Source organism: Dendropsophus ebraccatus, chromosome 15, assembly GCF_027789765.1.
Source record: "Dendropsophus ebraccatus isolate aDenEbr1 chromosome 15, aDenEbr1.pat, whole genome shotgun sequence".
NCBI lineage: Eukaryota > Metazoa > Chordata > Amphibia > Anura > Hylidae > Dendropsophus > Dendropsophus ebraccatus.
This window is the reverse complement of record NC_091468.1, coordinates 11428798-11450460: the sequence shown is the minus strand read 5'-3', so window position 1 is coordinate 11450460 and position 21663 is coordinate 11428798. Positions and strand designations below refer to the sequence as shown.

Sequence of the window (21663 nt, the reverse complement as noted above, 5' to 3'; positions counted from 1 at the left end):
ATGGGAAAAAAGTGTCAGTGGCTCAACTGGTCAAAATCATAGACAATGGAGATGAGCATGGAGCATGATCGAGTTCCGTCATTCAGCATTTCATTACCAGTGGCTGGAAGTTGTATGCAGCCCTGGGGAGTCCGGGAAAACATGGGTACTGCCTATGGCTGTTTGTTTGATATTTATTTATTTCGTTTTTTTGCTTTTTTTCACATTTTTATATTCTTTGTTAGCACTTTTCTGTCCTTGTGGAATTGAATTTGATCATTTCTATATTATACAGCAATACTTCTGTGTTACACGGTATTACGCCAGAGTAACGATGACAGGAATTCAATCACACACTAGTGCCCCCTTGTGAATGGCTGTGGTATTGCACTTACATGACCACAACTCTGTTCACTGCTATGGAACAGAGAGCATTAGGGTTTAGTCTCATAGCAGAGAATGAAGCGATGGCCATGCAAGTCTACCTCTGCCTTATACATAAGCTAGTGCTGTTCTCTTTATCAGTGGGGGTTGTGTCAGACTGTCACCGATCACACATTTATCACCCATCCTGTTAATACATCATAGATGCTGTTAGTAGGACAACCCCTTTAAATCTATGCACAGAAAAATGGATCTCCAACCACTAAATACATATACAGCCACTGCCAACACACTCCTCTACAATTCAATATATATACAGGAGCAGGGACTCCTGTCAAAAACAGGACAGTGCTTGTGTACAATGGTGGTGATGCAGACGGTACAGCATGTCTCGCAGCTCACTTTCAGGCCACCATACACACTTGATGGCCTACATTCTGCGCCACCTAGATGCCATGCCGCCACACTCTTGTTGCCAGTGGCAGCATCTGTCGGCACTTTAAGAAATTAGCACAGAATTTAAAAACTTATTGAATTAGCAAATAAGCATGGAGAATCCCTTTAAAGGGATACCCCGACCCTTTATTTTATTTTTTACATATGCTGTCCATATATAGAACATAATAAAGAGCCTATTCTTACCTAACCATGCTCCCCCAGGTCCTCCTGCAGCATCTTTGGGTTTCCCACTAAACAATATCAACAGCCCGCTCAGCCAATCACTGACTGATGCGGGACAGCAGCATGGCCAGTGATTGGCTGAGCGGACTGTCACAGCTAAGATGAGTCCGGCTTGAAACTGGAGGCAGGAGCGATCAGCGGGGGACCTGAAAACGCTGCAGGAGGACCCAGTGGTGTGATGTGGAAAGAATAGTCTCATGTTTTATATAAAAATGTTTTTAAAGGGCCTGAGTACTCCTTTAAGCAGGAAAACATTCATCATATCTCATCCTTATTAGTGAGATAGATTTATTGTCGGAGATGAATGAGCTCCCCCCTCAGTTTGCTTCCATCCTAGATACGAAGAGCATCTTAAGTCGCAATATGCATTTTGATCATGAGTTCCTATTCGTCCAGGATTCATACCCATTGTACAGACCATTACCGAGAGAATACAAAAGCGGGGCCGTCCATTACCGAGCGCGCCTCCATAGCTGCGGCCGGGCGCTCTCACAAAGCCGTAATTGCGAGACAAGGTCACCGCAACGGACAAGAGAAACAATTATGGTTCTACAAATAGGAAGGAATTGAAATCCGGCGTCTCCCGCGGAGCATCACTTAGGAATCGCTCCACTTTTTTTTTTTGCAGACATCTTAATCTTTCTGGTAATATGATTAGTAGCTTCATAAAAAATTAAACGTGTATCCTGCGCACATTGAAGGGAATAGCGGCGTATGATGAACGATTTGTTTACAGTGGAAACTGGACAAACACATGGAAGATGAATAATGTAGAAAACATATAGAAGGGGGTCGGGCCGGGGTCTATGGAGGAACCCCAGGCAGCGACGGACGGGGAGGCCTCCTCTACCGTGCAAAAAGTAATCACCTCTAACAGATTCTATAGAAAGCCGCCGGTTGCCTGGGGATAGTTTAGAAGTATCTTTTAACAGAAGAAACATGGTTAGCATGTGGGCAATAAAGCAAAAACATATGCATATTGTCAATAGCAGCACCTGTTCAATTAGGTTTTATTCCAGGGTGGAGAGTTGCTTTTGGCCCCTAGGTGGCAATACGAGCAAATCCTTTCTGCAACCTGACTACTTAATGATTAACAACTCTCACTCACTTATCTAACATACTCAAGGCAGCTATTAAAACACAACAAAACTGATTTCATTATAGATTCTTTTAATAAACATTTATGGCTTCTAATCTGAAAAAAAAAAAAAAAAATTGGAATTTTTTATTTTTATTTTAAGCCTCGGCCACGATTCGCATAAAATGTGTAATGAGGAGTAACAAAGTAAGGGGTTGAAATTTAGAAGAAGGAATAAAATGTTGGCGTTGTTATGATTAACTCTGTTGTGTTAGTTTTATGGGGTTGAAACATTTTGCTACTTAAAGGGGTAGGGCACAAAAAAAATAAATCAAATGGTCCTGGAAAGTGGCAGAGATATGTAATTTACTTCTATTAAGAAAAAAAAAATCTAAATTATTCCGATACTTATCAGCTGCTGTATGCCCTGCAGAAAGTTGTATTATTTACATTCTGGAGAGCTGGAGAGGTTTTCTATGGGGATTTGCTGTTGCTCTGGACAGTTCTTAACATGGACAGAGGTGGCAGCAGAGAGCACTGTGTCAGACTGGAAAGAATACACCACTTCCTGGAAGACATACAGAAGATAATAAATACTGGAATGCTTGAAATTTTTTTAGACTTGAAGACGGGAAGACTTGAAATTTTTTGCTAGACTAACCCTTTAAGATACAATATCTATTAAGGCACTGCACACAAGAACAACTAGAACTTTTATTTTCCCTGTGCTCAATGTATAATATGTTGTACCCATTGCTTGAGATTGAGGACCTCCCAATACATATCTCTAGCTAACCTCTCACTAATGTGTCATTTTGACCCAACAGAATTATGATGGCAATCTCTGCATAGCACAGAAGGGGGCGCTGTTGCTTTCCAGTAACTTACTATTGGGCCCCTCCAGCCTGCAAAGTGGTAATATAGCTTGCACATGCATGTATCCTAGTGGTAGGAGGACAAGTCATGATATCACACAAGTGATTAGTAGTTTTCAGTGCATTATAATGGGGGCAGCTACATTTAACAGCTTTAAGAGATCTTCTTTACAGCAAGCCCATGGGCCATAGCAGAAAGAGAATGGAGCAGACCTTACTGACTTCTATGGGAGAGTGTTCTGGGCACGCTCTGTGATCTCTGCAGCTATTGTGAATAGATGTCTCATCTATATACTCCTTTTACTTTAATCCTGTATGCGATGGTAAGGAGGAGACTGCTGAAAAGTGATCTGTATGGAACAGGAAGTCTCATCTTAACAGTAAGCCTAGTGGCAACAATGAAAACTGCAAGGGTTCAGATTTTTTTTTAAATAGATAGTAACTATTAGTCAACTATTGTTTAAAAAAATGTTAAACATAAAAATAATAGGTAACTTTCTGTATAGAGAGAGTGGGGGCCTGCACTACCAAACCATGAAAAGAATGGGGTGCTTCCTAAGACAAACCAAGAAACATAGACTACTGAAGAAAACAGAGATATGTCATATATAGGAGCACACCAACAAATATAGAGAAAATACAAAAGATAAGTTTATTGATGTAAGCCAGACAGTAACAGAAAACATGGCAAAGGAAAAAACAAATCCCTGCACATTAAAAACATTTAAAAACCCCAAAAGGGAAAAACACGGTGGGACACACAGAGTACGGGGGACCCCCAGGCCAGCATACAGTCGTCTAATGTAGCTCCATTAACCCTCAAACAAATAAAAAATAGGTGAACACCATGAACAAAAAACAAAAAATGTCTAAATCAAAAGGAACAGTGTACAAGTGTAATGTAAGGTGGCTAAAGCATGAAATAATGAACAGTGAATCATAATGCATATCACCCAACACAGAGGGAGCGGAGCGACTCGTTGCGGCCAGTGGCGGAACTACAGCCGTAGCGGCCGCTACGGAGCCCCGCCGGATCTCACATAGCCTGTAGCACCCGGCGGCCGAGCAGGCCTCCCGGGTGCTACAGCTGTTTGGGGTCCAGGCAGTGGCCACGAAGTGGAGCCCTCCCGATCAATCACTCTTGTGACCGCAAGCATTGTTTTGCTTGCGGTCACAAGAGTCCAGCTCCGTCTTCCCCCAGCAGCGCGCGCATCCCATAGCTCCCTGGGCGCCTTGGGCTCTGACTTCCGGTTCCGGCTCGCAGGGAGCTCTGGGATGCGCACGCTGCCGGGGATAAGACGTGACACCCCCGGCAGCCGCGCAGCAGCCGGGGACAGACCAGGAGGAGTGAGGATCAACGTGGGAGCGCGTTGTCAGGTGAGTTAAGTTTTGTTTTTTATCAGCCTGCACGAGTAGGGGGAAAGAGGGGGGCATTTATGAGGGGGGGGGGGAGGAGGGGGGCATCTATGAAGGGGGGGGGAGGAGGGGGGCATCTATGAAGGGGGGGGGGGAGGAGGGGGGCATCTATGAGGGTGGGGGGGAAGGAGGGGGGCATCTATGAGGGTGGGGGGAAGGAGGGGGGCATCTATGAGGGGGGCATCTATGAGGGTGGGGGGAAGGAGGGGGGCATCTATGAGGGTGGGGGGAAGGAGGGGGGCATGTATGAGGGTGGGGGGAAAGAGGGGGCCATCTATGAGGGTGGGGGAGAAAGAGGGACCATCTATAAGGGAGGGGGGGAAGGGGACCATCTATAAGGGAGGGGGAAGGGGGGGCCATCTATAAGGGAGGGTGGGGGAGATGGGGCCATCCATAAGGGAGGGTGAGAAGAGAGAGGAGACCATCTATAAGGGAGGGGGTAGAGGAGGCCATCTATATGAAGGGGGAGGGGAGGCCATCTGTAAGGGAGGGTGGGGGAGAGGGGGCCATCTATAAGGAGGGCAACATGGGGGGAGAGGGGCAATCTATTTGGGGGGGCAACATAGGGGGAGAGGGAATACACAAAGGGGGGCATATATTATTAGGGGGTCACATAGAGCCAGGGCTACCCACTAAATGAGGGTGTAAAGGGGTCAATACAGATGTGCAGTGTGTATAGAGATGAGGATGGTGCCAGAGTGAGGAGCCTAATATGTCTGTCTGGCAGATTCCGTGGATTCGTGGCTCAGAGAAGTTCTAATGGCCCAGGAAGGATGAAGAAGAAAATGAAGGAAACAACTCCGATCAGAGAAGACGTCCCCTGTGAGTCACTTAATATAACTGTACTGTAATTTATATGGTGTACAGAACCTGTGTAGAGCTAAGTGTGTTGATGGCGTAGTGGTCAATTGAGGGGGTGGGGGCCCCAATCAAAAGTTTGCTATGGGGCCCAGCCATTTCTAGTTACGCCCCTGGTTGCGGCCCATGATGGCACAAAGCGTTACGTTCCACCGGAGTTCCCTGACGAAGTTCCGGTGGAACGTAACGCATAGGGCCATCCTCCCTGAGAGAAGCGTCAGCGGAACAGCGAAACGACGTTGGAGTGTGAGGTGGGAGGCCTGAGGCTTTAGGGATTCCATCCCCGGGTAACTTTGTTTGCGTGCATTTGCCTACATATGGTGAACATTTAGCTTATACAGCCTGTGGTTTATATACTTTAGCACTTGTACTTTATATATAATTTTTGGTTTACAACCTGGCTGTAATGAGTTACTGTATTTATACCTAATATTTGCACTTGCACTTTATTGTTAACATATACCTGTCCTCTTATATGGTCTCCGCCCTCCAAGGTTTTGATTTTAATATCTTTCCTTCCCCCCCTTTTTTTGCGATGTTTTCAATAACGTTTTTGGGCATACATATCTAAATTCTTATGTGATTTCTTTATTGATTCCGGATGTATTGATAGGTGTGTAGTCCCTTTAATATTAGGGTTCTATCTGATATACCACAGCACTGATAGAAGGATAGAGGGGTGTCACAGTCTAAGACCTCCAGCTTTACATGTAAAGTGAAGGTAGCAATAATGCACCTAAAAATATTCTATATATTCAGTACTCATATATTCTATCTATCTATCTATCTATCTATCTATCTATCTATCTATCTATCTCCTATCTCTCTCTCATATCTATCTATCTATCTATCTATCTATCTATCTATCTATCTATCTATCTATCTATCTATCTATCTATCATATCTATCTATCTATCTATCTATCTATCTATCTATCTATCATATCTATCTATCTATCTATCTATCTATCTATCTATCTATCTATCTATCATCTATCTATCTATCTATCTATCTATCTATCTATCTATCTATCTTCTATCTATCTATCTATCTATCTCCTATCTATCTATCTATCTATCTATCTATCTATCTATCTATCTATCTATCTATCTATCTCCTATCTCTCTCTCATATCTATCTATCTATCATATCTATCTATCTATCTATCTATCTATCTATCTATCTATCTATCTCCTATCTATCTCCTATCTATCTATCTATCTATCTATCTATCTATCTATCTCCTATCTATCTATCTATATCAGGAAATCCCACGACAATCTGAAGATTCAGGTGAATATACGTAAATTTATTGTGGTAACATATTACAGCATTCCATGTGCGCGACGTTTCGACAGCTTCTTGCCGTCATTCTCACGCTTGAGAATGACGGCAAGAAGCTGTCGAAACGTCGCGCACATGGAATGCTGTAATATGTTACCACAATAAATTTACGTATATTCACCTGAATCTTCAGAGTGCCGTGGGATTTCCTGATATATACTACGTCGAGGTTTGGTCAAGTCTCACCTGCTGGCACCTACTTCGCTGTGTGCTGCTTCCTTTCTTTGCACTATCTATCTATCTATCTATCTATCTATCTATCTATCTATCTATCTATTATCTATCTATCTATTATCTACCTATCTATCTATCTATCTATCTATCTATCTATCTATCTATCTATCTATCTCTCATATCTATCTATCTATATATTATCTATCTATCTATCTATCTATCATATCTATCATATCTATCATATCTATCTATCTATCTATCTATCTATCTATCTATCTATCTATCTATCTATCTATCCTCTCTTCCTGCACTGGTAGTGGTTTCCCCTTGACCACCACTCTGGATAATTTTTCGGCTGGTCACACAGACGAGAACAGGACAATGGAGAAATTGTATTAGTGGTAAAATGAACTTGCTGAATAGAGAATAGCTCTGAAATGTGCATTTCTCCATCTCACCGGCCATGTGTTTCTCCACTGTAGTTTTGGATCCACTTTATTTTTATTATAGTGATTGCTCTGATTCCCCTCCAGATTACAGCTTCAGCATGAATTGTGGGGGTTATGGTTTTAAGAGCTGGGACAAGCTACTGGAACTGATCGCAGTGTGAAGTGGAGCCAAGCCATTAACTTGCACGGGTCCTAATTCATGATGAGATACAAAGTGCCAGCAAGGACTCCAACTTTTACTATGAAGAACAGAAATGTAATGTATCAAGTCAGGGTACTGGTAGACATGACTAGCTAGATACGTGTGTAAAAAGTGGCGCAATTGCAAAGCAACTATGTGTGACTTGCAACATATACGGTATCCATCATGGGGTGTAGCTAAACCATCTGCAAGGGGTTTGCCAGTTTTATTATGGGTTTATATTTTGTTTTGTTAAAAAGCAATATGTGACCTTCCTTACTGTTCTTGTTATATCTACATATCCTAAGATGAATGGCACAAGATAGAAAGGGAGTTTTAAAAATAAACTGTATATACTATGCAGATGTATCCACCCTTGCCTTTCTCTGAATAAGTTTAGGAAACTATTGTGAGTTATACACACTATATAGATGTGTCCACCCTTGCCTTTCTTTGAATTTAGTTAAAGTGGTTGTTCACAAAAAAAATTCTTTCAAATCAACTAGTGCCAGAAAGTTCCAGAGATTTGTAATTTACTTCTATAAAAAATATCCTTTTTTCCAGTACTTATGATCTGCTGTATGTCCTGCAGGAAGTGGTGTATTATTTCCAGTCTGGAGAGCAGAAGAGGTTTTCTGTGGGGATATTGAACTGCTCTGGGCAGTACCTGACATGGACAAAGGTGGCAGCAGAGAGCACTGTGTCAGACTGGAAAGAATACATCACTTCCTGCAGGACATACAGCAGCTGATAAATACTGGAAGACTTGAGATTTTTTAATAGAAGCAAATTACAAATCTCTGGCACTTTCTGGCACCAGTTGATTTGAAAGATTTTTTTTTTGTTAACAGCCCCTTTAAGGAAGCTCTGTTTGAGTTGTATATACTATGCAGATGTCTCCACCCTTGCCTTTCTTTGAATTTAGCTAGGGAAACTCTGGGTAGATGTGTCCACCTTCACCTTTCTTTGAAGTAATTAAAAGGTTTTCCTGACCTGACAAGTATCTTTCATAATGGTGCCTTTTGGGGGGGGGGGGGGGTTACTTGTACTTACTTCCTGGGCTCACGTCACCACTGCTCACCAGCATCAGACCCAATACTGTTTGGGTCGGCTCATGCAGTCTTCACTCAGCCAATCAGTGGCTGCAGTGGTGTCCCGCTGCTAATTGGCTGAGTGTGATTTTTCAAGTCCTAATACCCTGTAATGTTCAAAGATACCAAAGATCCCCCCCCAATTTGGGGGGAAGGTTTGTATTAGTCCCATCCCTTTGATCTGGGCTGTTGGCATGTATGGTAATACTATGTTCTGATGGCCAAGTTTTCTGTTTTCCTAAGGTTGGACAATCCCATTAAGTAAAAATTCTTATTTTATAGATGATAAAGACATAAGAGTAGACTGTGACGGCCGGTGTGTGTGGGGGGGGGCAGCGCCTCCGGCTGCTCGCTGTGGACATGAGTGGCGTTGGGTCAAAGTGTTTCTGTTCGCTGGAAATGATCAAAATGAGAATTGATCTCTAAATGTCAATAGAGCTCACGTTGGTGACTTACTACAGAATCTGGGCGCAGGGAGAGACCTGCCGAAAGTATTCTGCTCTTTTTCAATTTCTCCATCTGCTGGCGCAGCATTCTTATTCAGCCTTATCAATGGCGTCACTTTCAATTATACAGCACAGAAACTTTACTGGTACATGAGGTTGTGAGGAGAAGACTTTGGGTTTATTCTAAATGGTTTATAGGATGATTTTTTTCAGCCTCTTATTTCGAACATTCTGGTGGCTATAACTTTTTCTTTGCTCAGTTGCTATTCGATACCTTGTGTTTTATGGGATGACTTGTACATTGTTAGGCATAGTTTAAATGTATATGATTATTTTCAATATTCCTGATTCCTCTGTTTATTTTCTATCACATTGTTAACTACTGTTTGTACCATAAAGATCAAATTCGAACCATAAGGGTACGTGTAAACCCAGCAAACGATCAAGCAACGAGCGAGAAATCGTTCATTTTGATCTTTGAACATGTTCTCCAATCGTCGTTGGTCGTTCGCAAAAAATTCGCAGATCGTTCCGATTTAACCTATGTGCAAGATAGGCTTAAGCAATCACAAAACGATTTTCCGTACGATATATCGTCTAACCGCTGATCATTATAAAAAAAAAAAAAACTCATTACTTCGAAATGTTAATCATGCAATCACATTGTTAACTATGTATTTATATAAATAACAAATATTAATTGTATATTAGGTATATTGTAATAGGCATCCACATAGGAAAGGCCTGGATCCCTTCTTATAGGATAGTAATGGATCCCTTATTAAATGATAGCGCTGGACTTCTTCATATAGGATGGCACTGCATTCCTTTTCATAGGACGGTACTGGATCCCTTCTTAAAGGGACAGCCCTGGATCCCTTCTCATAGGATAGCCCTGGATCCCTTCCTATAGGCAGCACTGAACCCCTCCTTATATAACAGCATTGTATCCCTTCTTATAGTATAGCCCTGGATCCCTTCTAATAGGAGAGCACTTGATCCCTTCTCATAGGATATAGGATAGCACCTTCTCTTCGGATAGTCCTGGATCCCTTCTCATAGGATAGCACTGGATTCCTTTCACATAGGACAGCACCGGACTCCTCCTCTTAGGATAGTCCTAGATCCCTTCTCATAGGACAGCACTGGATCCCTTCTCATAGGACAGTACTGGATCCCTTCTTATAGGACAGCACTGAATCCCTTCTAATAGGACAGCACTGGATCCCTTCTTATAGGACAGCCCTGAATCCCTTCTAATAGGACAGCACTGGATCCCTTCTTATAGGACAGCACTGAATCCCTTCTAATAGGACAGCACTGGATCCCTTCTTATAGGACAGCCCTGAATCCCTTCTAATAGAACAGCACTGGATACCTTTTTATAGGACAGCCCTGGATACCTTCTCATAGCATAACACTGAATCCCATCTTATAGGACAGCACTGGATCCCTTTTCATAGGACAACCCTGGATTCCTTCTTATAGGACATCACTGGATCCCTTCTCATAGGACAGCACTGGATCCCTTCTCATAGGACAGCACTGGATCCCTTCTCATAGGACAGCACTGGTTCCCTTCTCATAGGACAGCACAGGATCCCTTCTCATAAGACAGCACTGGATCCCTTCTCATAGGACAGCACTGGATCCCTTATCATAGGATAGGACAGCACAGGATCCCTTCTCATAGTACAGCCCCGGATCCCTTCTTATAGGACAGCACTGGATCCCTTCTTATAGGACAGCACTGGATCCCTTCTCATAGGACAGGACTGGACCCCTTCTCATAGGACAGCACTGAATCCATTTTCATAGGACAGCACTGGATCCCTTTTCATAGGATAGTCCTGGGTCCTGCCATAGAAGACAGCAATGTTTATCTACACACAGGATAGTTCTGAACCTCTTCTCTCCAGTTATCCCCAAGACAATAATTCAGAGAACTCAGTCTCTCAGTTACTACAAATGTCATAAAGTTCTCCCAACACCAACCTACTGTACTAGAAGAAAGTGTCTCCAATACTGCGGACAGGAACGTTCATAAAAATAAAATATAAAAAGATTAGATAGATACAATGTCGGACTGACCCACCAGAGCACCAGAGGATCCTCCAGTGGGCCCCCAGCTTTAGAACCTGCACTAGCACTGACTGACATGTTGTTTCTCACTGGATCTCCATTGGTGGGCCCCCAGGATATCAATTCTTCTGGTGGGCCCCAGATATCCCAGTCCGACACTGGATAAATATAAATATATACTGTATATACCCCTCCTTTAGAAACTGTATTGTCTTCTAATATGGCCCCCACCCATCTTCCCCAGGACCAGATATACCATAACCGGCAGAATAGAATGGGACGTGCTCCACTATTTAGGATATGTGCCCATGTAAATGTATGTAAGATTACGTGTGAGGACACCCATAGACACATATGTGATAATATTCAGCCATAACGGGTATGGAGTATACTGATAGAAGACCCGGAGGCGGCAGCAGAAGTTTGGCGGGGACGTTACGTGTTGATAAAGTAACATTTTCCACATGATGGAAAGCTTTTACCTAATGTCACCAGCATAATGCGATACTTCATTTACAATATTACGTTGTAATTTTAGGCAAAGGCGTCTTTTTTTATAAGTAGGCAGCAGCTGGAGAAACCTAAAAAAGCTGGAAGTGCCCAGTCAGCAGCTCCCTGGAGGTCAATGCTGCTTAAGCTATTAGAAAGTCCTGCACATAACAAGTAGAAATAAAGTCAGTCGTTCCCATCTCGCAACTGCTTAGAACAGCAAAGGCGGCATCTCCAGCCTCGTCTCCGCAACAAGCTTATGTGGCCCAGGAGGACGCCATGATAGAGGACGACCACTAGACAATTTAATAGATCCAACTGTTCATGGTATCAAATTGCTTTATATTGACAAACTGTCGCCTTTCGATCCACTTATACGGCACCGCGCCATAAAATTGTTGTAAACTACAAAATGTATAATGCATCGTGTCCTTAAAGAGCAGCCCCCCCCCCCCCCCCCAAAGAAAAAAAAATCACAATATCGACTGTAAATATGTGTCCTTTAATTGTCCTGCTCTGCTACTTAATTTCTGGGAGTGATGGATGACAACCAATATGGCCGCCGTTACGGTATAGTGATGAGTTACTATATGTCTCCTCTGCTTCTTACAGTAGTTTCTGGCAGTGATGGATAACAACCAATATGGCCGCTATTACGTTATAGTGATGGGTTATCGTATGTCTCCTCTGTTACTGTACTTAGTTATTGGTAGCGACAGATGACAACCAATATGGCCGTAGTTTCGGTATAATAATGGGTTATCATATGTCTCCTCTGTTACTATATACTTAGTTATTGGGAGTGATGGATGACAACCAATATGGCCGCCATTACTGTTTAGTGATTGGTTATCCTATGTCTCTTCTATTACAGAAGTTTCTTGGAGCGATGGACAAAAACCAATATGGCCGCCATTATGGTATAGAGATGTGTTATCATATGTCTCCTCTGTTACAGAAGCTTCTGGGAGCAATGGATGACAACCAATATGGCTGCCGTTACTGTATAGTGATGAGTTATCATACTAACTAAGTTACTGTACTTAGTTGTTGGGTGTGATGGATGATGACTTAGGTGACAACCAGTATGGCTACCATTGTTCATGGATGGGCTGTCAAGTACCCTCATCGCTAATTTGTTTCTGTAATGGGTGACAACCAATATGGCTGCTATTACTGTTTAATCATGGGTCATCATATGTCTCTCCTGCTACTTAGATTGTGGAAGTGGTAGGAGACAATCAATATGGCTGCCAATACTGTTTAGGAATGGACTGCTATATCCTTCCCTCTGCCACGTGCTGCAGAGTGTTAGGCGACAACCAATATGGCTGCCATTGCTTTTGATTAACAGTTATTATGTCTCCTCTGCTACTGTGGGAGTAGTAGGAAACAACCAATATGGCTGCCGCTACTGTATAGTGACAGACTATCATATGTTCTCTCTGCTATCAGTGTCTGGGAGTAGTAGGAAAAAAACAATATGGCTGCCGCTAATGTATAGTGACAGACTATCATAGGTACTCTATGCTACTCAGTGTCTTGGAGTAGTGGGAAACAACCAATATGGCTGTCAAACATGGTGTAAAGTGAGACTGGCTCAGTTGCCCCTAGCAACCAATCAGATTCCACCTTTCATACTCCAAAGAGTCTTTGAGGAATGAAAGGTGGAATCTGATTGGTTACTAGGGGCAACTGGGCCAGTTTCACTTTACACCATGTTTGATAAATCTCCCGCATAATATTTAAAACAGTCTGTTAGGTTATGGCCAATAAATAACCTTTAGCCAGGGAAAGCAAAAGAGTCAGAGATCACATGCATAATCCACTACATAAAGCCATCGAAGGTTCCTCTAAAGGTGACCTATCGATAATGAACTCACAATCCTCCTGCCACTGCCTGGGGGGAGCAAAAAGTCATCAGGTAGACATGGAGAGTAAGGGGCCTATTCCACGGAGCGATAATCGTCCGAATCGCCCCGATTCGGCCGATTATCGCTCCGTGGAATAGAGAGAACTATCAGCCGATGATTGTGTCATCGGCTGATCGTTCATTTAGGTTCAGACCTAAAATCATTGGTCGCCACCCGCGCATCGCTATGTGGAATAGCGGGCGCGGCGGGCGACCGACGATTTCAGAAGCTCCATACGATACCTGTCCAGGCTGCAGATCTTCTCCTTCTTCCTCCCAGTCCCGCGCCGCAGCAGCTTCGGAGCGGCCTGTCTGAACTGACAGACCGCTCAGCCAATCACTGGCCAGGACCGCCGCGGCCAGTGATTGGCTGAGCGGTCTGTCAGTTCAAACAGGCCGCTCCGAAGCTGCTGCAGCGCGGGACCGGGAGGAAGAAGGAGAAGACCTGCGCCTGGACAGGTAATGTATGAAACAAGGGCCCTCGCTAAACAATTGTCGGGCCGTAGAATAGGCCCAGTAAACGAGCGCCGATCTAGCAGATCGGCGCTTGTTTACATAGTTGATCGGGCCCTGCTCGGCCTGTGGAATAGGACCCTAAGTCTCCATGCATCTAAGGGATATTGTCCTTTACCAAAAACAGATCTGGTGAAGTTTGCGATGACTGGGGCACGGTCTGGTGTATTAGGGGCTGTTACCTAATGGTGGTTTTACACAGAACAATTATCGTTCGAATTTGCACGATAACGATCAAATTCGAACCATAATGGTACGTGTAAACGCAGCGAACGATCAAGCAATGAGCGAGGAATCGGTCATTTTGATCTTTGAACATGTTCTCCAATCGTTGTTGGTCGTTGGCAAAAAATTCGCAGATCGTTCCTTGTAAACAGTCGTTCACCAATTTAACCTATGTGCAAGATAGGCTTAAGCAATCGCAAAACGATTTTCCGTACGATATATCGTCTAACCGCTGATCATTATAAAAAATAAAAAAATCGTTACTTCGAAATCGTCCATAAGTCTACAGTCCACCTGTTTGTAATCCGAAAGAGGAAGACAGAAGAGGATATAGCTGTGCAAGGACTCTGCAACACATACTCTTTGTGGTCGCCAGAGTTAGTGCCTAGTGGTTTGATCACTAACCCCTTCTTTAGAGCAGCGCTTCTCAAACTTTTTCTATTGGAGCCTCACCCAACAGACCAAGGCAATGCCTGGGCCTCACCAGACTGACTAAGAGGGTGTTGGGCCTCACTATCTGTGGAAAAAAAATTCTCCAGTCTTTCATTACTTATAAGCTGCTGTATGTCCTGCAAGAAGTAGTGTATTCTTTCCACTCTGACACAGATTTCTGCTGCCACTTCTGTCCTTGTCAGGAACTGTCCAGAGCAGGAGAGGTTTTCTATGGGGATTTGCTGCTGCTCTGGACAGTTCCTGACATGGACAGAGGGGGCAGCAGAGAGCACTCTGTCAGACTGGAGAGAATACACCACTTCCTGCAGAACTCTAACTCCTAACATGAGGCTTGATGGATGTTATAGTTCTGCAGCAGTTACTACGGGTTGGCGTCTCCTCAATGAGTTTGCAGCCCTCCCAGGTTATTAGCCCAGGCCTGGCCATTCTTATATCTCCTCTAACTTCCCTCCATCCCCTGTGATACAACGTCCCTGCCCTTGTTCCTCTTCCATGTGCCAGCCAGCCAATTACAGTGTTAATTCATACGCAGCGGCGTCGAGCGCAGTGCACTTTAATAAGCCACTCTGTAAATTAAATTCTCATAAAACGACTTTGGCCGTGGCATTAAATTTTAATCCTAATGAGCATTTTTTTTTTATTCTTTGCATTTCCGACACCTTCCTCATCATCAACGATTTGGGTTCAAAAAGTGATGAATCCTGACAGTGCTCGGCGAGGCCTCCGCCGGATCTCGATGGCTCTCTCGTACGTGGAGCGTAATTATGTTTGTGCAATTCTGACTGTTCTTAATGATGGAGTAACAGATTGTAAAACACGCAGTTGGCTCTGAGTTTTTTCTCCTTTTTTTTTAATGCTATGTCCTTCATGTAACAGTAGTTAAGCGTGGCAGAAGGACATCATTAGGACTATGGTTAAACTGTAATTTACACCATTAGGAAGGCAGGAGCAATTTTTATTGTCTGGCAATTTTCTTTGCTGAAATATTTGGACCATATGGTTTCATTTGTGTAATAACCTTAATTTCCGCACCCTTCAAATCAGCCTCCGTCTTGTTTGGAATGGCAAAGCATGGTCTCGCGGAAGGGAAAAAAAAAAGAGGCGACTGTCTATACTTAGAGAGCGGAGATTAATAACGTGTCATGTCCTGTTTTTGGTGAAGGAATTCGAACAGAAGCCAGATGGTATCTCTAGAAAGAACTGTCAGAGGTCCCCAGCTAATCAATACAATATATTAATATATCTCCCTGCCTTGTTCCTCAAGGGGAAAGTGTGCAACATCTGGAAAGATTGGGGGGACCGCCAAGTAGAGAGCTGATACCTTTCTATTCTTTCCAGAATCAAACAGAGCTCAATTAATTTTTCATGTAGACTTGATAAGTGTTTCATAACGAGCTGCCGGCCTTGACGGATTTAGGGCCTTGGCAGTTCGGGAAGCCTGGGCTGGAGCTGTCCCCATTGAGTCCACTTTTTGAAACCAATCCATTCATCAAGTTCGCTGCCATCAAGCTGAGATCCCGGCTCAGCAAGAGATCAATAACCATCTGAAATATAGAAATATAGAAACAGGGGAGGCTGCCACTAATGGGCATGAATTACCCGGCCGTGACGTTAGTAATGGCTCCACGACAACAAATGTGCTCAGATTTGGTGTTTTTTTTTTTTTTTAAATGTAATAATACAATAAAATTATAAAATGGATTATAATAAAGAGAGAAAAAAAAGTAAGTGTACAGCAGGTAAAGTATAATCACAATTGTATTATTCTAAATATTGCTATTATTATATTTGTTATTATATTCTATCTTATTTTATTATTATTTATGTTATTTGTAGTTTTATATATTATCATTTTTATATTATTATTTATTAACATTATCTTAATGATTTATTTTATTCTATACTGTGGATTGTATACATTAATATTAACACCCTATACTATTGTTATATTAGGATTTATTATTTTAGATATGATTTTATACATTAACATTTATTTTGTATTATACATTATTATTACCAAATATTATGACAATATAATTATTATATAATAACAATGCAATATATAATAATAATATATTATTATTATCATCAACAACAACAATAATAATAATATTATATATTTTTTATTTACTAAAATCAATACATAAAATTTCATAGGTTTTGTTGTTGTTGTTTATCAATATCCATTTGTCCTCTGCAAATATAATAACAAATATTATTCATGAATTATTTGATTCTGTGGACAATAAATGTATACAGTCTATTTCTATAGTGATTTTAGTTTCTGATTTAAATTTTTTTTTTTATTCACTGAACGCATTATTTTCAAATTCTATACATAATAGACACAGATCTTATTAAATATTTTTAGATTATTTTTGTTGACATAAACGTTTGTACAGCATACACTGTATGGTTTAGGTAAATATGACTTTCATTTTAGTTTTTTTTTTTTTTTCAGTAGACATTAAGGATAGTTTGGCGGCCAATCACATCATGGCGAAATCTCTGGTGTTTTACTGCAAATTGCCCCAGTTTTACAATGCTGTTATGTGAGGCATGGCTTGTACCAGGAAAATAAGTGGAATGCACATGTTTTACCTGCACAGGCCATGCAACCAAAAACCAAAAATGTATTTTTTATTTTTATTACGTAACTATTTATTTTTCTTTTTAATTAAATTTTTATGTTTATTTGAAATTTGAATATTATTTTGGATTACTTCATAAAAGAGTGCACACCACATTCAGGCTCCTAGTAACCTATATGACCAGAGATCGCTCTCCCTGTGTATAAGCAGGAAGTGCTGCTCAACCTGGAACCATCAGGATGGAGCCTGTGCAGAATCAGCAGCATTCCTGATGCCTGATGAAGAGGGGATTCTCACCCTCGAAACGCGTAGCATACCAATAAAGTGTGATTTGACTCCAGAAGCCGTGAGCCGTCTCTCTAGGTACAGTGGAGACACTTGCCCGGTTTTCAAATGGGGGTTCCACTTTTTTTCCTTTACTCACTGAAGTTCTCCATTACACCGATTACCCATCTGGGGATTGGCAGCAACCCCGCTATATATAACTACATGCGCACATTAGATTCGTGCCTGAGGCCATGTGCAGACTAGGTATGAGACTGGTCGTTCCATGACGCGGTCTGGTCACAGAATGGCCGGTCTCATTTAAGATCCTCCCGGCTGGTACTGCAGTACCAGCCAGATGATCTTTAGCGCCGCAGAGTTATGATGCAGGCGCACCTGCATCAGAACTCCCCACTGCACACAATGGAGCATGCAGCACTCTCCATAGTGTGCACTGACAGGGCTTTCTGCGGCCGAGAGGGTTCCCGGCTGGAGTGTATACTATGTGTATACACTCCAGCCAGGATCCCTTCAGCCTGCAGCACTACGTAAGTTCCATGGAAAACACGGCCGTTGTTTCCACGGAACTTACGTGGTGTGAACATAGCCTAACTGTGTATGACCCCTCCAGGTGAGCGTGCATGAGCAAAGTTTTCATCTTTATGTTATTGTTTTATTGACCTGCACATGCAGCGCCGTTGTATCCTTCTTTTCTATTCATATCTATCTATCTATCTATCTATCTATCTCCTATCTATCTATCTATCTATCTCATATCTATCTATCTATTTATCTATCTATCTATCTATCTATCTCATATCTATTATCTATCTATCTATTATCTATCTATCTATCTCATATCTATCTATCTATTTATCTATCTATCTATCTATCTATCTATCTATCTATCTATCTCATATCTATTATCTATCTATCTATCTATCTATCTATCTATCTATCTATCTCATATCTATTATGTATCTATCTATATCTATCTATTCATCCATCCATCCATCCATCTATGTAGCACAAAAAGTTCAAGGCACTCAGAAAAAAGTAGCAAGTGGGTTCCTGCTCTTTTTGGTGACTTTCTCCCTCTCTCTCTCTCTCTCTCTCTCTCTCTCTCTCTCTCTCTCTCTCTCTCTCTCCAGCTCTCTCTCTCTCATATCTATCTAATTATAGAGATCATCTGAAAAGCTTTCCCGTCCCTTTTTTCCCAGTCTTCTAACCTTGTAAAATTTCTCATTCTATAGCAGAGAGTGATTTTCTGGATTAGCAGACGCCACAGTCTCTTATACCTTTCCCGGCAGTAATATACGGACTCAGTACCGCCAGGTATACGCATTAGTCAGGGGACGTTGACCAGTTTCCGGCCTTATACAAATTCCTAATTGTGATGGCGGTGAGGATGAGGAGCACCAATTCAGCTTTCTGAGCTATTTGACCACTTGACCACTTGCTCAATAAGACTGGCACCGGGATGACACCTTATTTCACGTCCGGCTGCACAGCTATCAGCCGGTGACAACTCTTAGCCACAAACGACCTAAACCTGATTTGAACCGGTGACCCCCAGGTGAAAGGCGTTCTCTCTCGGTGACAGACCTCTAAGTCATCCATCCTGCCTGCGAATTGTGCTTCTTAATTGTTTGCTTTAGTGGACATTATAACTACGCGTGGATGAACCTGTTGTGACCCGGCCGGCACCAACATAATTGTTTTTTCAGAATGGATTTGATTTACTAGGTCCCTATGTGAGAGAACTCCGGTCCTATGGAAGCTTCCAGCTCGGGGTCGCCATTTATCCCGCTCGGGTCACAGGTCAGAAATGTAATATCTACAGTTTAGCAAGCTTAGCCCCAGTCAATAGATAGAGATTTATGACATTTATAATAGATTAGATTATTTCATGTGTTTTCTTGGAGTTGAACTTGTAGTTAGGATGTGATGAAGAGGTCAGCGGAGTCCCTTTTAGCGAATGAATAACATAACTCTCTGCGGCTTGCTCCAATCTAGTATATAATAAAGGCCTTAAAGTGACAGCATGACTAGAAATGAAGAAAAAAAAACCCTTGTGTGTCTGTAAAACTTTCAGCGAACTCCTGTCTTGTAGATTTGTATTGCAGATTGTAACTGTTTACTTGTAGCGCCACCTCAGGTGACATTAAGTATCACATAGTAGTCATTAAAGAGGTAGTTCATAGCAATTTTTTTTTCTTTTAAATCAATTGGTGTCAGAAAGTTATATAGATTTGTAATTTACTTGTATTAAAAAATCTGAAGTCTTCCAGTACTTATCAGCAGCTGTATGTCCTGCAGGAAGTGGTGTAGTCTTTCCTGTCTGGAGAGCAGGAGAGGTGGGGATTTTCTATGGGGATTTGCTGCTGCTCTGGACAGTTCCTGACATGGACAGAGGTGGCAGCAGAGAGCACTGTGTCAGACTGGAGAGAATACACCACTTCCTGCAGGACATAAAGCAGCTGATTACTGGAAGATTTGAAAATTTTTCAATAGAAATAAGCTTCAAATCTCTGGTACTTGCTGGGACCAGATGATTTCAAAGTGTTTTTTTTTTTTTTTTTTTTTTTGTGTAATAGAGGACAGGACGTGGGAGATGGCATTGGAGCCAGTCTCCCCTCCAGTCTTTTTTTTTTTTTTAAAGGGAGTCTGTCGGTTGTTCCAGCCCTTAAAATTGCAGGTAAAGGGTGTTAAAGGGGTACTCCATCGAAAAAAAAATATTTTTTACCTATCAACTGGTATCAGAAATGTATATAGACTGGAAAGAATACACAACTTCCTTCAGAACATACAGCAGCTGATAAGGACTGGAAGACTTGAGATTTTAAAATAGAAGTAAATTACAAATCTATATAACTTCCCGGTACCAGATGATTTGAAAATAAACAAATAAAAATACTTTCACCAGAGTTCCCTTTACTTTAACATATTACTAGTGAGGGTCATGCAGGTTGCATATAGTTACTTAGCTGTTAAGGTAAAAATGAGACAGTAGTCCATAAGGCCCTATTCCACAGAATAATTATTGGCCGATAATCGTCCCATGGAATAGAAGGCAACGATCAGCAGACATCGTTCAGGTCGGTTGATTATTGCAGTCGTTTGAAACAACAAGAGACTGTGATAGCAGTGATCTGCTGCCGTAGCTCTCTGGAATAGGAGCCGCGGCAGCAGCAGACCGCCACTAGCCTCTATGGGCTGCCCGGACCATCTAGCGATCACCCGGGCAGCCCCCCAGCAGCTCCCCACTGCCCCTCCTGCACTCACCCGCTCGCTGCTGCTACGTGTGATGGTGGTGGCAGCGATCGGGGAACGTTGGCCCGTGGAATAGGGCCTATAGTCCGTTGATCCAGAGGAGGGCAAAATAAAACATCTTGAAATCTTGTAAATTCCATTTTTTGACACTAGGCTTACAAATAATCTGAGACTTCCTGTTCTGTACAGATGGTAACCTGGTAGTCTCCTCCTTATCATCACAATCAGGAATACAGTGACCAGTATATAGATAACAGAGGTGAACACAATAGCTGTTGCTCACAGCTCAGCCTCCCCCTTATAGAATGACCTCTATAGAGGTCACTGAGCATGTCCAGAAGCCTTTCTTTCTTACTCATCTGAATGGGAAACATTTGTTCTACTATATCCTTTGGCTCATGGGGCTTTCTTTAACCCCTTAACGACGCATGACTGGTATACCTGTCATACCGCCGTTGATCAGAGAGGGCTCACGGCATGCAGCCCGCGGTCCCCGGTTGCTATGTGTAGCCAGGGACTGCGGGTATTAGCCGCTGCGGCCGATAGACGCGACCAGCTAATTAAGTATTCAAATGCAGCTATCAAAGCTGACAGACGCATTTGAATAGTCTATGTGGCCCCTGTCCCTGGTGTCTAGTGGGGGAACTCCCCCCGCGATGCGATCGCGGAGGGGAGATCCTTTGTAATGAGGCCGCCGGGGCTCAGCGTTGGAATGACGCTGATCCCGGCTCGGCAATCCATGTAGATGGTCTGCAGCAGACCATTATAATAGAGCACCGATCTGATGGACCGGTGCTCTGTTATATACACAGCATTAATCTCAATGGGAGATCAGTGCTGTGTATATAGAAGTCCCCCAGGGGGATCAGTGCTGTGTATATAGAAAGCCCCACAGGGGGATCAGT

The 21663-nt window shown here is 42.5% G+C and overlaps 1 protein-coding gene across 1 annotated transcript in view; it reads right to left on the bottom strand.

The window, feature by feature from the left end:
• USH2A (usherin) overlaps positions 1 to 21663 on the bottom strand; it is a 504580-nt gene that overhangs the window by 34928 nt on the left and 447989 nt on the right. The window lies entirely within an intron of this gene.